Source organism: Cheilinus undulatus, linkage group 9 (genome assembly GCF_018320785.1).
Source record: "Cheilinus undulatus linkage group 9, ASM1832078v1, whole genome shotgun sequence".
NCBI lineage: Eukaryota > Metazoa > Chordata > Actinopteri > Labriformes > Labridae > Cheilinus > Cheilinus undulatus.
This window is the reverse complement of record NC_054873.1, coordinates 44,705,917-44,720,286: the sequence shown is the minus strand read 5'-3', so window position 1 is coordinate 44,720,286 and position 14,370 is coordinate 44,705,917.

Genomic DNA, 14,370 nt, shown 5'->3' with positions numbered 1-14,370 from the left:
TCTTTATGAGATATTAAAATTGGTTTGATGATCAGAAACATTTAAGTGTGTTAAACAGGATCAGAGAGGGGGGAAATACTTTTTCATCGCACTGTATAAATTTTGAGAAGCTTACTAAACCCCTCTTCCTACATTGATATCTACCTTGCAGCTCAGGGAATGGAATGTGCTGCAGGGATACAACAGTACATGTTTAAAACTGCCTTTACAGCTCTTCTTACTGATGAGCTCGTCATACTTGAGCATGGTTGCAAGCACATCTTCCATGCTCAAGTGAATATGAGTCATGCCTGAGACCACCTCTTCAAGTTCACTACGGCATGGACTAACCCTCACCTCTGTTCACACCAATCAAATGAACTGGACTCTGAGGTCAGATGAAGTCAAATCAGGGCCCAGGTCCCTTAATCTGAAACCACTTTGAGACTAAATCTATAATAGCAGCCACACTTATGACTGGACCTGCATTCAAATCCTCAATGAGCTGTGTGTGTGTATGTGGCTGCCCTCCAGCAGGATGTCTGATAAGACTGCTCATCAGCAGGCAGATACACAGAGATGAATTAAAATGAACAATGATTTACCAGACTTTTGGCTGCACCAGCAAGCATGACAAGCAGGAATAAAGTCCAGACTGATCCTGCCAGGCGATGATGGTGGACTTCCTCCCTGTTTGATTACCCCCTCATTGTTCCTCTACAATGACCTTGGCTCATCACACATCTACTGTTTGATTGCATCACACTCACCCCGACTATCTTGTTAGCTTGACTGCAATTACTGTGCTGCATGTGTGAGAGGCTGTTGGACACATTCAGAGAGCATCAGTAATCAGATTTCCTTTCTTGTGTGACTTTGTTATTGCTTTGTGCTGTTTACATCCACAAATCTGTTTTTCTGTAACAAATCAGAAATACTGATTGCACAACTGGAGGCCAGTATTTGGTCAGTTAGACTGCTTTCTGTTTTAATTAAATCTTTTTTATATATTTTCACCTTTCCTGTAAACCAAGATTATAATCAGGGCTTAAACACAAGAGTTTCTGCTGAGGTATATACCCTGGAATTGTGATAATGCCTTCAGAACATTATGGAAAAGGCTGGGAGGGAGGGAGTATAAGACACACCAACTCCCTCCTTCCTACTGTCCCTTATCAGGGTATTTCAAAAACACAGAATGGGATCTTTACGGACCTGGTTTTTAATCCCCATCCCTAGTCCTGGGTCATTTTGGTAGGCCAGCCACTCCTGGGAAGGTTCACCACTGTTAGAAGTTTTCTCCATTTGTGGCTCTCACTGTGGTTTTCTGGAGTCCCACAGCCTTAGAGATGGTTTTCATCTAAAACAATAGTCTGAAGGTTTAGTCACTGTTTAATAGTTCTATAAGCATTACTAAATGAATATTACTATTATTAGTTATATAATATTAGAATGAGATTATTTTGGTGTGTATCAGGCATATAATGATAATAATAATATCTTGAATTTATATAGTGCCTTTCAAGAAACCCAAGGACGCTTTACAGGAACACGAAGACATGGACAAACTATGTGAGGGGTAGGATGAGTGTAAGGGGTGGTTTAGTGAAGACTGTAGGCTGTGGTGAACAGGTGGTGCTTGAGACGTTTTTTTAAAAATGTTCAGAGATGGAGCGCTACAGATGTCTGCAGGAAGAGTGTTCCAGAGGGTGGGAGCTGCAGCACTGAAGGCTCTGTCTCCATAGGTTCGGAGTTTGGTTTTGGGCATGGAAAGTAGGCCGGTGTCTGAAGATCGAAGGTTGCGGGATGGTGTGTATGGATGGAGGAGATCAGAAAGGTACTGGGGAGCCAGAGCATGGAGAGATTTGTATGTGAGGAGGAGGACTTTGTAGTTGATACTGGACTTGATAGGGAGCCAGTGGAGGTGGATGAGGGTCGGAGTGATGTGTTGCCAGGGTCTGGTGCGGATGAGAACTCTAGCTGCAGAGTTTTGGGCATACTGAAGCCTGTCCAGGGTTTTGCTGGGAACTCCAGACAGGACTCCATTACAGTAGTCCAGGCGGGAGGTTATTAAAGCATGAATGAGTGTTTCAGCCACAGAATCAGGGAGTGATGGTCGGAGTCTGGAGATGTTCTTGAGATGATAGAAGGCAGATTTCGTGACAGACTTTATGTGGTTCTGGAAGGAGAGGGTGGAGTCCAGGATGACGCCCAGGTTTCAGACCTTGGAGGACGGACAGATGGAGGTCCCGTCCACATCGAGCATGAGATCTCTGACCTTCTGCAGCAGTGCTTTGGGGGCCACAACCATGAGCTCTGTTTTATTGCTGTTGAGTTTGAGTTGGTTAGATGTCATCCAGGCTTTGGTGTCATGGAGGCAGTTTACCAGGGAGTGGGGAGGGAGCTGGGTGGATGGTTTGGTGCTGAGATAGAGTTGGGTGTCATCTGCATAAGAGTGGAAGCTGAGACCGTGTTTGTGAATAATCTGTCCAAGGGGAAGCATGTAGATGGTGAAAAGGAGAGGTCCAAGAACAAAGCCTTGAAGCACGCCCTGGTTAACTGGGGCGGGGGATGAGTGAGAGGTGCCGATGGTAACAAACTTTTTTCTTTGTGAGAGATATGAGTGAAGCCAGGAGAGAGCTGTACCAGTGATGCCAAGATGGTGAGACAGGCGGTCAAGGAGGATGGTGTGGGATATTGTGTCGAAGGCAGCGGTTAGGTCAAGGAGAATGAGGAGGCTGATGTATCCAGAATCTGCAACTGTGAGGAGGTCATTGGTTATTTTGATAAGGGCAGTCTCAGTGCTGTGGTGAGTGCGAAATCCTGATTGAAGAGGTTCATGGAGTTCATGGTTGGACATGTGTTGCTGGAGTTGGGCAGCGACTGCTTTTTCGAGAATTTTGCTGATGAAGGGAAGGTTGGAGATCGGTCAATAGTTGGAGAGGTCCTCCGGGTCTGACCCGGGCTTCTTGATGATGGGGGTTACTGAGGCAGTTTTGAAGGATGAGGGGAAAATTCCAGATGATAATTAAGTGTTGATGATGTCTACCACGATGGGGCACAGAACAGACAGAGATGCTTTCACCAGTGGTGTGGGCATGGGGTCGAGAGAGCAGGTGGATGCCTTGGCCTTCTTGACCCATTCGGTCACTTGGAGAGTGTCCACTGGTGTGAAGCAGGAAAGACGGCAGTGAGGCGGAGGACCGGTGTCCTGATGTGAGGTGAAATCCTGAGGTGGTGGTCCAGATGAAAGTTGCTGCTGGATGGAAGCAACTTTATCCTGGAAAAACTGCAGGTGCCTAGTGCAGCGGTCGAAGTTGGCTGGGGGATGAAGGTTGTCAATGGGGCGGAGAAGGCGATTTATTGTAGAGAAGAGCATCCGGGGATGGTTTTGCTAGTCACTGATGAGGGATGAGTAGTAGCTGGACTTTGCTCTGGAGAGAGCTTCTTTGTAGGCCTCCAGATGGACGGTGAGGCCAGATTTTTTAGAAAGTGGACTGGACTGGACTTCAAGCAATGTGGAAGCTGTGCCTCTCCACTCTTCCTCCAGACTCTGGGACCTAAAAGAGTGGAGAGACACAGCATCCACATTGCTTGAAGTCCAGTGTGAAGTTTCCACATTTAGTGATGATTTTGGCTGCCATGGCATCTGCTGGTGTTGGTCCACTGTGTTTTCTGAAGTCCACAGTCAACGCAGCCATCTACCAGGACATTTTAGAGCACTTCATGCTCCCTTCTACAAGCTTTATGGAGATGCTGATTTCATTTTCCAGCAGGACCTGGCACCTGCCCACACTGCCAAAAGGACCAAAAGCTGGTTTAATGACCATGGTGTTACAGTGCTTGATTGGCCAGCAAACTGGCCTGACCTGAACCCCATAGAGAATCTATGGGGGATTGTCAAGAGAAGATGAGAGACACCAGACCCAACAATGCAGATGACCTGAAGGCCGCTATCAAAGCAATCTGGGCTTCACCAGGTCAGGCTTACACCTGAGCAGGGCCACAGGCTTCTCACCTCCATGGCATGTCACATTGATGCAGTAATTCATGCAAAAGGAGGCCCAACCAAGTGTTGAAGGCATAGAAATGAACATACTTTTCAGAAGCCTGACATTTCTGTGTAAAATATCCTTTTTTATATTGATTTTATGTAATATTCTAATTTTTTGGGACACTGAATTTTGGGTTTTCTTATCTGTAAGCCATAATCATCAACATTTCAAGAAATAAAGGCCTGAAATATTTCACTCTATGTGTAACAAGTCTATACAATATATGGGTTTCACTTTAAGAAAAGACTGAAAAAATATGGAACTTTTTCATGATATTCTAATGTTTTGAGATGCACCTGTAATAGATAAGAATTTTATACAGAAACGAGCAGCTGAAACCCTGCTGTTTCCACACAGAAGTACAGAGAAATAGCCAGCAATAAACTCCAGGCTTCTTTTCAAAGAAACAGCCTTAATCTGTATTTCAGAGTTATTGCATCACTAACTTGAAGAACTGCTTATATTTTCAAAAATATTTAAAACATAGTTTACAGAAGAACAGGCAGAGTCAGCAGTATTTTTTTTAAGCCGAATGCTGTAACTCTCTGAAATAGCATATTTATGTGTGACTCACAAACTGTGCAAATCCATGTTCAAAATATTGAATGAATGAAGTAATACTGCTGATGTGATCATGCAATAAAAACCCAGCTTAAAAAATTAATGATCTCTGGGAAAGCACGACACCTCTTTCACATGAGGCTGAGTGTTACGTCGTTTCTTGAGGACATTTTAGAAGCCTATGCAAAGACAAACAAGTCCCTGATGCATCAACAGCTCTGACATGAAACCAGATGGAGTGAAATCTTGGGAGTCATCAGTGAAGAAGACAAAACAAAAAAACATCAGAGGAGTCCGTCCTCCTTTGGAAACACTTCTCTGTGTGCCCAGTGTGTCAGGCTTCTCCAGCATGTATTCATTATTCAGAGGGTGTTTCTCCACATCTACTGTATACCACTGCTCTACCCATCCCAGTCATCCCCGCCATAGATTTATAATTTATCAGCCAGGCCCATGAATCTTTAATTGTTTTTAGAACACCCGTTGGGGATGTATAATTCAATGTTCAGCACACCAAAAGCAAGCTTTTTTCATGAAACTACTAAAGGATCCTCTGAAAGAGAGAGATGATGTTATGTAACACTGAACTATACAGAGGATCTAAACAGGCCAAAAATATATTCCAGTGGTGGGACAGAAGACTTATCCTTTCATTCTGCAGCTCCTCTGTCTGTCTGTCTGTCTCACAAAGCTTTAATACATGAGTAAAGCAACAGTGCAGTAGCCTTGACAAGCAGTGCTGCAGTGATTACATTTCATAGTTCACAAGAACCATTTCAGCACCCTTATCTTCTACGATCCCATATGCACATAAAATATATGGACAAAAGTGTTTGACCACACCTGATAATTATTGAATTCAGACCCATTGCCAAAGATGTATAGAATAAAGCCCCTAGCCATGCTGGCCCTTATCTTCAGTGAAAGTCAGTCTTATGCTTCAGCATCCCAAGACATTTTGGTCAATGCTATGCTTCCAACTTTGTGGCAACAGTTTGGGGATGGCCCTTCTCTCTCCTAACGGGGCTGTGCTCCAGTGCACAAAGCAAGGACCATAAAGACACAAGTTTGATGAGTTTTGTGCAAAGAACTTGACTGGTCCACACAAACCCATCGAGCACGTTTGGGATGAACTGGAATGGAGATTGTGAGTCATTCCTTCTCCTCCAACATCGGTGTCTGCCCTCATAAATGCTCTACAGCAGCTATCATCAACTGGCAGCCCAAGGGACACATCAGGCCCCCCACATCTACCCATCCAACCCCCATAACATTATTAAATTCAGAAATATGCAGAGGAAAAAATAAATGTATGTATATCAGTTACACTCTTTTTATTTAATTCCCTTCAAATATATATATATAAAAACAACTGAGATTGTATAAAAAGGTCTAGATTGGTTCAAAGTTAGTTTTTTTCCCCTCCATTTTACAGAAATCCACCTGTCAGCCATTTTTAGCAAATATGATGCATTATAAACACAGACTTACTAGTTAATTCTTAATTCAAACTGTTTCCTTATGACTTCAGGCCTTTTTCTGCCTAATAATCAAAACTAAACATTTGTTTCTTTTCCACCAATCAGGACACAGCATATTAACATCAAACTCAATGATGGAGAACATATCCGCTCCAGAAATATTCGGCTGAAATATCTCAATCGCCCCCTTGTGGCTGGCTACGGTAGAGGGACTGATCTCCACTTTAAAAGGTAAATCCGCAAATATTTAAAAGTAAAGAAAATATTTTAAAAACATGTCGATTAGAACAAAATGTCTATTCATTTATTTATTTCCAGCCCCAAAATGTCCACCAAGGAAAAGCTGGCCCTTGTACAAATGTAGTTGATGACCTGTGCTCTACAGGATGAATGGGCACAAATTTTTCAAAAAAACACTCCAAAATTTTGTGGAAAGCGTCCCAAGAAGAGTGGAGGCTGTTATTGCTGCAAAAGGGGGCCAACTCTGTATTAGAGTACATGTATTTGACTACAATGTTTATACATCTCTGTTGGTGTAATGGTCAGGCATCCAAATACTCTGTCCCTAAAATATATGTGATCACAATGACTTCGTCAGCTAAACAGAAGGGAGGCTGGTCAGGAGAAGTGGAAACGCCTTCTCTGCCAAGAAAAGCTTTCAGTGCGGTTCTTTCCTTTTTTTAGTAAAGAAATGTGGACAACTTATGATAAAACTGCACCTAAGCTAAAGTCACATCCAAGCTTTGCTGCACTATATCGCTCACTTGCCTTGACTCTCATGTGAACTTAAGTGACATCCCGTTCTTAATCCATAGGGTTTAATATGACATCGGTCCACCCTTTGCAGCTATAACAGCTTCAACTCTTCTGGGAAGGCTTTCCACAAGGTTTAGGAGTGTGTTCATGAGAATTTTTGACCATTCTTCCAGAATTGCATTTGTGAGGTCACACACTGATGTTGGACGAGAAGGCCTGGCTCTCAGTCTCTGCAGAAAGTTGGTGACCTCTGCGCACTGTCCGCCTCAGCATCCGCTGACCCTGCTTTGTCATTTTACATGGCCTACCACTTCATGGCTGAGTTGCTGTCGTTCCCAATCGCTTCCACTTTTTTATAATACCACTGACAGTTGACTGTGGGATATTTAGGAGTGAGGAAATTTCACCACTGCACTTGTTGCACAGGTGGCATCCTATCCCAGTTCCACGCTGGAATTCAATGAGCTCCTGAGAGTGACCCATTCTTTCACAGATGTTTGTAGAAAAAGTCTGCATGCCTAGGTGCTTGATTTTATACACCTGTGGCCATGGAAGTGATTGGAACACCTGATTTCAATTATTTGGATGGGTGAGTGAATACTTTTGGCAATATAGTGTACCAGCTTCCTGTACAACTAAACCCCACCCATAGCTACTGCCTCGTTCTCCTCAAATGACACTGATTGGTCAGCTTTGCTTTGCTGGATTTCTCCGGGCATTTCTTGGGCATTTCTGCTGGATTTCTCCGAGTCTGGCTGATCCATCTGCTTTGCAAGGTTAGCATGAACAGTGTTTTAAGGAGCTTGGTGGGGGTTAGGGGAGAGCACTTTATCACACTGTGCCTCCTACAAGGGTATCCTAGAGGACACTTTATCATATTTTATCAACTGGGAGGGCACCCAAGATGGATTTTATCACATTTGTCCAGGCACCCTGGAGGGCCCTTAATCTCCAAAAGGGCACTTTCACTGCATTGTTAGGATGTCTGTGTAGGTTCTCATTCTTGGTCGTGGTTCTCCAAATCTTGGTCCAAAAGGGGGCACCTGGACTTTATTGGAACACTGAAGATGTATCAGCTCTCCTCATAATTGCTTCCTCATTTCTAGAGAAGATGCACATTTGGAACAGTTTCTTGTAGGGCTGATGCTGCACCCTACACCAGAAGCACGATGTCCACAAACACATTACATATATTATAGCCAGGGCTCGATCAAGGTGGCCACGGGCCCTTAGGCCACTGTTTTTATGGCGCCCCCCTTTCTCATCAGGTTTCACTAAAAGGCAAAAAGACAACTTTGTACAGAAAATCATGCTATATATATTATATGGCAGCACACACTTGGGGCCGACTGGCATACATATTCATCACAGTGGCCTTCAGTATAAACAGCAGTGCTACAGGGAAAAAGCCATTTAAAGTGCATCTGCAAGCTGATAACAGCTTTAAGCTTTCATATTTTCTCTCTGACATTTTGCCATTGTGAGAGAGCTGATGTCTTTAGAATTTATGAACATTAGCTCCAGAGACAGGCTGTTGGTTAAATAGGCCGAATGTGTCCCATTGTACCTAACTATTCAGGGGTCAATTAAAAAAAAAAAATCTCTTACCAACCAATATTGGTCAATTTTATTTTTTTTCTCTAAAGCAGTGTTACTCAACCCTGCCAAACCAAAGAGCCAAATTGTTGAAAAATACCTTTGCAAGAGCCACAATCTAAGAGCTGAAAAGTGGTGAAAGAATGGATAAAAAGTAGGTCAAAGTGGCAATAAAAATAAGTTTAAGCTGGCAAAAATGGTCAAAAAGGGGCAAAAAAGGGGCAAAAATGGGAGAATTGGGGCAAAACAGGCATTACAGAGCACAAACTAGGTGAAAAGTGATAAAAATGGGGAGAAAAAGTGGCAAAAATGAGTGAGAAGTGACAAAAAATGAGTTATAGGTGGCAAAAATGGTCAAAAAGCTGCTAAAAATGTGGCAAAAAATGAGTCACTAGTGACTAAAGTGGGCAAAAAGCAGCAAAGGGTGGTAAAAATGGGGAAAAAATGGCATTTAATGGAAAAAGTAGAATAAAAGTGGCAAAAACTGGTGAAAAAGGGCAGAAATGTGATAAAAATGGCAAAAATTGGTGGGGGGTGGCATAAAGAAGTTGCAAAAATGGGTTAAAAGCAGCACAAATGGATTTAAAGTGGCAACAAGGGGAAAAGAATGGGCAAACAATTGCAAGTAAGGGCAATGGAAATATACAGGCAAAAATTAAGGTCTTCTGTATAAGTGAGAGAAAAAACTGATTAATGTGACTTGCAGTGGATAATTTCAAAGGTCAGTTTCCCTTTATTAAGGTTTTCTGGGGGAATAATATTTCAAATTAAAAATAAAAGAGCCACAAATCATCACAAAAGAGCCACATGTGGCTCTAGAGCCATGAGTTGAGTATCTCTGCTCTAAAATATAATAATAAAATATCTTTAAAATATCACTTGTCAGACATGTCCAGAGGCCCTTGTGCATTTGGGGCCCCTGTGCATTAATCCACCCCTGGTTATAGCTGTCTGGTTGGTGAGTTTCTAGTTCCTAAGAATTTTTCTCTTTAAAGACAAGAAAGCTACAATGATTTTTTGTAGTACTCTACTGTATACGGTTAAATATGTACTCATAAGGCTGTTTAAGGATATAAACATCTACTTACACCTGAAAAACATCAGTTATCTGTGCTCAGACTTTCTCTACCATTGAACAAGCCCATAGTCTGTGTATAAGTGTACCAGTCACACCACAGCCATGCCAGCACAGTTCAGAAGTATTTGGGTCAATTTTTAGAACATATTTGGCATCACGTATGCCCTGATCTGCAGCATTTGGATGATTTCATATCTGACACATTTCAGACTGATGCTGAAGATTTCAATTTTACATCCCACTCTCTGCAGATAGAGTTGACCAAACGTCCCATTGTAATTTAGTGCTGATAATATCAGGGAATAGACTCACTAACTTATTTGCATATTTACTACTATAAGTTTCAGAAAACATTACTTGACCAACGTTAACTTCCCTCATTTTCATATGGGTCTGGTTCCTGACACTTACTATTTCTAAATGCTTAGATGTAATCATCCTTGACCTACAGTCGTGGACCAAAGTATTGGCACCCCTGGAATTTTTCCAGAAAATACACCATTTCCCCCAGAAATTGTTGCAATTAAAAATGTTTTTGGTATACATGTTGATTTCATTCATATGCATTGGAACAACACAAAAAAAAAAAAAAAAAAAAAAAAACAGAAGAAAAAAGTCAAAATTGACATAATTTTACACAAAACCCCAAAATGGGCCAGACAAAATTATTGGCACCCTTTCAAAACTGTGGGTAAATCATTTTATTTCAAGCATGTGATGCTCATTTAAACTCACGTGTGGCAGTAACAGGTGGTGGCAATATAAAAATCTAAAAAGTTGACTCAGCCTTTGTGTTGTGTGTCTGTGTGTGTCACACCAAGCATGGAGAAGAGAAAAAAAAAAAGAGAATTGTCTGAGGACTTAAAAAGCAAAATTGTGGAAAAATATGAACAATCTCAAGGTTACAAGACCATCTTCAGAGATCTTGAAATTTCTTTTCCACTGTGGGTAATATAAGCAAGAAGTTATAACCCATGGAACTGTGGCTAATCTCCCTGGATGTGGAAGGAAGAGAAAAATTGACAAAAGAATGTTAAAACAACATTTAAATTCTGTCACACTAAAACTGCTAGTGGCCTTAGAACCATAGGACACTTCCCCATCATTAATTCTGGTTATTGTATATTGTGTGTCTTAAAATAATTTTAAAAAATGCATTTGATTGATGAGTTTATCTGTTGTCTTTGCTTTAAAAATCTAACATTAAATATTCCAAAGTAGGGAAATGAGTCACTATGAGTTTTCCATTAAAGTGCTTCAGTATTGTGCTGCCAGTTTAAGACAATCAAATGGATCCATAAACCATGAATAATAATTTGTTCCCCCGTTGATGCAAAACTGAAAACTGTCTGAGCTGTTTTCTACCAACTGAGGAGAGCAGAGGAACTCGGCCTGCAAAGATTCTTGTCACAATAATGATCTGGAACAGCTAAAGCCTTGTTACTGCATCTGTAGCGAACCATAAAGCCATCAGAGGTAATTCATAGAGCCTATTAATAGTTTGCGAAGGTCTATTGGCAGGCGGTACCATTGAGGTGGTTAGAGGAAATTTATGAGACATTAGTCTGAGCTCTTTGTGGGGTAATGAAGCCGTCTGACTGTAAAATCTTATTTCAGATCATCTCCTCCTGTCTGTTACACTGTAAGGGGCATTGTATATTTAAGTGTATGTTGGTTCTTTGTGATTAACAGAATTAGGGGTGCAATCATCTCCCTGGATCCATCTGTTGATTGGTCTAACAAAGATCCAATTAATTCAAAGAAAATCATTCACACCTTTATCGTTAAAGTATACTTTTATATTGAAATTTTGCTCCTGAACCCTTAGACAGAGCTCCCAACAAGTAGACTACTGATGTGGGTCTGAAATCTCTTTTTACTAAATTATCTATTCAATCTGTTTACTCCAGACTCAACTGTTGCAGTCACACTTCTTCTAAAAAGAGAGTGGTGTGGTTTGGGGCCTTGATGAAACTCACTGCTGATAAAAGATCTCAAAAGAGCAAAAAAAAATTTATTATATAATTTCACCCAAAATGCCTTCAAATGCCTTTCCCTGAGACGAAAAGCATGCCTGAGACTAAGCATGGATTCAATTTCTTTAAATTTTAGGCCAATTTTAAACTTCGGTAAAGTTAAAAGATATTCACAGATTTGGCCTTTCCGCCATAATAACTCAGCAGAGGATCATCACATTTACAAAAACGCTCAATCACCTTACATATTATGGTATGATTTCAATCTACTTTTGCGAGATATCTTGCAAGCTGTTAAAAAAAAAAAAAAAATCTCCCTTTTTTTTCATGGCCCTTGAATTTTTTTTTTCTCCCTTAAATTTTTTTTTCTTCTAGGTCCCTTAAGGGGCTCCATATATTTCTATCCTTTTGATCCTATTTCACCAACGTTTCTGCCCATTTTTAAGTCATTTTGCCACTTTCTGAACCCTTTCCACCACTTTTTTTCTGTCCACTTTGCCTCTGTTAACCCATTTCTGCCACTTTCCACATTCTGCTGTCTGTATTAATTGTTTCAGCAATAAATTGTCAAAATGTATACTTAAAATGGCTTTGTGGCGAAATACAGCAGTGTTAAAAAGTTGCATAATTTCACCTGAGATAGATAGCAGTCCCTTCAATCAAATCAAAATCATACAGTTTCCGATATCATCATATGTCATACCAAATAACTGATAAATCATATTTTGAAACTGCATAGAATTATAAATATATTTTATATATATTTTTGCTATATGGTGTTGCAGATCCTAACATACTCATCATTGCTTTCAGAGGTCGGTTTGTTGATGTTAATCTTAAGAACTCTCTCTTTATATCAGGTAAAGACGGTATTTCTCTATAAAATTTCAGCATTTGAGTGTTTTTTGAATGATTTGATGACATTTCTCAGTAATATGAAGGTCAGCCTGCATGACTGTTATAAACAAGTGTTGCTCTGGAGAGGTGGAGCAGCGTGTTGGTTTCTCTCTGGTTGGTGGCACATCCTGACATGTTGATCATCAGAGAAGTCGTGTTAGCTGTTAGCTGTCTGTGAGGCAGCAGGGGAGCTGTGAGCATGGGGGGCCTTATCACATATGAAAGGACTAGCTGGATCCCCGCTGTGTTGACTCACACCGTGAAGAACATTGTCTTGGTTTAGTGAGCGTGCAGTTGAACTCTAACTCAGCGCTCATCACATGCCAATTATTATGATTTTTTTAACAGAAAAATGTGGCATTTATCAGCGTGACAATTCTCTTTCCTAAACCCACATGACCCTTTTGTTGCAGTGTGCCACAATGATGCTCAGTGTGAGAACAACAAATCACATTTCACCAGCTCCACTGCTATGCCTTTTTAAAAACTGCTTTTCTCAATTGACCGTTTCCTGAACCCTTTCTCTCAAACAGCGCTCGGCTGTTGGCACGACTCGCCTGTCAGGCTTTAAGTTTCTGAGCACTGCAGAGGTGTGTGTGGAGCTGATGTAAGAGAGGAAGTCAGTGAAGGGTTTGGGCTTTTTCTCCAAAAGCCAACAGTCGAAGTATAAGAAATATTTCCTTCTCGTTGCTCTGATGTTTGCACATAGCTCATGAAAAACGTTGTAAAATATTTCAGCTGCATGTGTGAAGGCAAATCACTGAATTTTTCAACCTGACATTACAAAGACTATTTTCCTGCCAGCCTCCTAACAGTACCGCTGTATTCAGGATGACCTGATGTGTGAACACGGACGGTAAATGTCAGGAAATGCATCATGGGTAAGCAGGAGGGGTTAATGATACATCAGGTAAACAACTAATGCAGCTAAATTCATGTAATTAAACAGATTTATACTCCTCTGCTTGCTGGTCTTTCTTTTCTGCTCTCTATTTATTAATGTGAATACTTTTAACTGACCCTTCATCCCATCCTCCTTTGTTACTACTGCTACTTCAGTATCTCTTTTTAGATGGCGTCTTCCCATTTGAAACAGTAAAAAACCAAGTGACTTGGCTAACTTTATTTATATTTAGTTGATTTGATTCTTTAATAAGCTTGGCCCTGAGAGAAAAAAAGACACCTAGGATGACTAAAAATCTCTACAAACTTGCACTATAAAGAACTTAAAAGCTCATTTAAAATGAGGGAAATGGAAAACATAATTCAAAATGTGAAATTCTTTTTGGAAGTCATGGAAGCTGTGTCCTGCAGACTAAAGAGGAGAGGGACCATCCAGCTTGTCATTGATGCACAGTTGAAAAGCCTGCATCTCTGATGGTGTTGGGTTGCATTAGTACCTACAGTGTGGACAGCTTACACATCTGGAAATGCCCTATCAATGCTGAAAATTATATAGAGGTTTGAGACCAACATGTCCTCCTATTCACACACTGTTTCTGTCAGGCAAAACATTGCACATTTAAGCAGGAGCATGCTTGACCCCATACAGCATCCATCACAACAGCATGGCTTCACAATAGAAGAATCCAGGTGCTGACATTTCTCTCACTAAACTCCAGCAACTGGTTTCCTCACCTCCCAGACTGTTGTTAAAAGAAGAAGGGATGCTACACAATGGTAAACATGGCCCTGTCCCGATTTTTTTGAGATGTGTTGCTGTCATCAAATTCAAAATGAGCTAATATTTTTCATGAAATTAAAATATCTCAGTTTCAATATCTGATATGTTGTTGATGTTCTACTGTGAAAAATTATGGGGTTATGAGATTTGCAAATCAGTGCCTTCTGTTTTTATTTACATTTTACACAGCGCCCCAACTTTTTTGGAATTGGGGTTGCACTATGTATGAGGGGACAGAAAGATAGACCGACAGATAGATAGGGTAAGGTCTCTCCCATCTCTGTGGTCAAATATGAGTAATTTGGTT